Genomic DNA, 4,121 nt, shown 5'->3' on the forward strand with positions numbered 1-4,121 from the left:
CTTGGCTTAGTTTGAAAGTATGTTATCGACTGTGTGCGTAATCTTACCCGGAAAGATAAATATGATTGCCGGGTTTATTAAAAAATGGGGGTTTTACGGTCCAAGTTTCGAGACCCCCCGGAATAGGTATATTTTACCACATATATTAATTTAAAGAGCATTTTCATTGGTTTTGCTTTATTTTTAAGCTTTTGATGAGCTGCACTGAATATTGTCTGAATCTATTTTAGGTTGTGACTCGAGGCCTTGTTTTGAGGGTGTTTTGCAGACCAGTGGTTATCCTGGGGATTTTCAAGAAAAACTGTAGACTTCCTCCTTAAAGGTAGACACTTTAAGATTTTCCAACCTCCGCGCAGAGATTGGACATGGACCATCATGCCACTCTGGATCAGCAGACGATTTATTCCATAAATCAATGAGTCTGGAGAAAACCGGTGTATCACGATTGCCAGCTTGCATATGAGAGCATGGAACGACAACTCTGCGTGGAGATTGCAACCCTTTGCAGCGGTTACCTCCCAAAATACCCTTTAAATATGAACATCATTTATTTGAAGACACGAAGGCACCTGCAACGACTTTAATTTAAGATATTTCTTTGTGCATGCGGTAGGGAAAACACTGTTGTGTACCAGAAATTCACTCTGATGATTGAAAGTTTGTATTGCCGTTGACAGCCCGGCAAAACACGCACAAGCCTCATACGTATTGATGAGAACTACGTCGTGCTTCCGAAGCTGCCCGCAGTCAATCTCGCAGTTCGCGCGTAAATGTTCGGATAGCGTTGCCGGAAATGCACAGTTTTTGATTTCTTATTTTATTCACGTCTAGCTTATTAATCCATTTACAACACAATATTTTATGTTTGTATGCGTGGTGTTTTACTTATAATATTTAGTTTATTGTATTCACGTAATAATGATAAATCAGTACACGACATATACTTTAGATATACGTCGGTAATTTTTAAGCGTATCAGATTATGACTATGACTTCCGGCGTGCAGACTTGGTTTCTGATCACCATACCGAATGGGTGAGGTTTCCTCCACGAACAAGGGCACACCACATTTTGACCATATTTCAGTACTTATAAAATAGCTGGAATTTGCGGATACAGTTTGAAAAATCGATTCCTCCCTATTTTCACGAGTATTATATTAGGTTCGAGTTAGGTACGAGGCGTGGAAACCCATTGCGTGCTTACATAATCCCTTCGTTTATTTGTAAAGCCTTTAACAAAACGCACACACGCACAAATCTACTTGTTACTTGTAGCTGTTTGATGACCCATGTTCCAGGTTTTCGCACGGCTATTGATGATGTCAAATGTCTGATAAATAAAATCAATTACTTTTGTCGCACGATATTAAAGTTGTATCTCATACAGGCTATTCTAAGTCAGTGCTGTTATGAAGAAGCAAATAATAATGAGCAAAAGATACAAAATGAGTTTATTTCCTAAGTTTTCAATTAAAATGTCATTGCTGTGAAACAGAACTATCATAGAAAATGTATGGGAGACGACCTTTAAGTAATTTTTGCTTGAATACATGTGATGTTTCTTGTAAAAGGCTTGACATTTCATCGTAAAGAATCTATAAATGTTACTGTTTTTTATTTAATCTGGGGCTTTAAAGTGGCAACCGCTCTTTAAACACACACGTCGCAATCTGACTCGCTCTGGAGGTTTGACAGCGATGGTTAACTGCTTATTATGTTTAGTTAGAAGCAGCACATTTTATTATCTGTTTATAGATTAATATATTTATACTAATTTTAAACTAAAATAGTCTACGATTCACAGTAAAATAAAATAAAATACGTATTGTCTGTATATGTACGGTGGTTGTCAGCTTAGCGTAGTGAGTAGTGCACGCGCTAGTCACCTAGGCAACCCGGTTTTATTATCCGTTCCAATGCACGTGAGTTTGGTTGGTGGTCACTATACCTGATATGTTTTGATTCCTCGAACAAATCTCTTAGTAACATGTACATTGCTTGTAATTGAAGCAACATTTAACTTATTTCCGCCATTTTCTAGACAAGCTATGTCTAGGTTCACTTATATTGTAACGAGTTTCTTTTGATTTCCTCTTTTAAAACGTAGATTAAAAATGGTTTAATGGTGCCAATGGGGATTATGTAACTCGTACAATCGATATCCTGAAAGATTTGTTGGTGACATTGAATTTATATCGTTTCCAAAGCCGAAAAGAGATATTGAGAAGTGTAAGTGATGGATAAATGCATGCGGTCGTCCCCACGAACAACTGAACGTCAACACTTTAAAGACAATTACAATATCTTTTTATCGAATATACTAGCAGGTTTAAATAGTTTATGTTATCGTTCTGATCATCGCATAATAGTTAATGTTTTTTAATAGTTTTACCAGTAACTAGGTGATTAATAGCAGCAATGTTCATCTGCATTACTTAACGAGAAATAAAACCCAGCATGAAGCCTAATTCATGGTGTGTTTTATTACTCTGATAGTAATAGACTTAACTGTCATCATACATGTTATTTGAAGGTGACACATGATATCTTATTAACGGTATCTACACATGTGCAGGCATGTGGTGTCACCAATAAACACTTTTAATCCACACTTGGAGCCCGAATGCCTAGTTCTCATTTTTAAAACGTGATTTGTTTATTTTGTTCGGATAAAAACGGAAATGAAATATGGCAAAAACGCTGTAAATAGGGTTTATGCAAATCTGACATTTGGTATCCAGAAAGATAAGTAAGATGAATAAAATTTATATCGTTTCCAACGCGGAAATGCGGTCTTGACAAGAGCGAGTGGAAGCTTCAAGAATTAACGAGATCCCCCTTATAGAACATTAATTTATTTAAAAAAATTGAAATGTCATAAAAGCAATAACTAAGCATTTTTAAGTATGAATTTTGTCACGTGTGCATGTAAAATAATAGAGAATTTTGGTACCCACTTTGTGTAATTTAACTAAGTCCCCGTTAAAAATCGAGTTTTGTGTGTGTCAAAAACAAGTGAAAACTACTTTGTTACTATTTTAATAAAGACGTATCGATAAATGCTATTGTAAAAGAGTTATTTATCAATGATATAAGTTCACCTATAAACGCGGTAACTTGATGGAAGTCGGAACCTGCGCGAGCGTCTGATACTGGTAGCTTTATTAGTTAGCATGACCGAATTTCCCTTTGCACAACGCTGATTTATATCAGACGATGACCAAACTTATTGTGTTGTTTTTCGCTTTCAATTTAAGTGATTGATAAAGGTCCCACAAGCAATGTTTAATATTTATAACCTATATACGTAATAACATGTGGGATTGAGGTACCCACTCGGCGTCGAAAAGCGCGTAAAACTTCACCGAATTACCAGGAATGGAGCGCTATTTCGTGTCATATACACGGGAAGGGGGAAATGTTTCGGTAATATTTTTGTTAATAACATGGGTAAATATCGGTGAAGTGTTAATTTATTGCTAAAACCACCATGACACGTAATAACGGATTCGATTTCGGTAAACGCGTAAGCGTTTGCAGGCCCGTAGCCAGGGTTTTGAAAAGGGGGGTGCGAAATTTTGCCGGCGAAGGGGTTGTGCGGGAGGGGATGTTCCCCTCCTGCAATCGGGGGCTTTGGAGGTCCTCCCCCTAGAAAATTTCGATAATGAAACATCATTTTATACGGTGTTTAACCCGACACTAGTATGCGCACACACACTTTGTTTACATATGCAACAACAAATATATCGAATGTCAACAATAAGAACGGTATAAAATATAATTATTTATTGGATTCTCGGAATCTAAGATAAAAATGGTGTGTTTTACCATTCCAACATTCTACCATTCATAAATCGAGCAAATCCAATGGAAATGTTTGCCCTTTTTTACAAAACAATTGTTTGTCTGCTACTGTGGATAGTACCAGAGGCATAGCTTTGCTCTTAACTTGCTAATAGTGTATTGTACAACAAACATGTATTGTACAACAAGCACTGATTAACAAAACTGGGTAGTCTCTACGCTGCACCAATACTAAAAATAATGCAAAAGTACAACTGGTTACTTTAATTTTTTTTTAACTATTTTTAACAAATTAGTTATCTTTTTTTTCTAAAC

This window comes from Dreissena polymorpha, chromosome 12, assembly GCF_020536995.1.
Source record: "Dreissena polymorpha isolate Duluth1 chromosome 12, UMN_Dpol_1.0, whole genome shotgun sequence".
Classification (NCBI taxonomy): Eukaryota; Metazoa; Mollusca; class Bivalvia; order Myida; family Dreissenidae; genus Dreissena; species Dreissena polymorpha.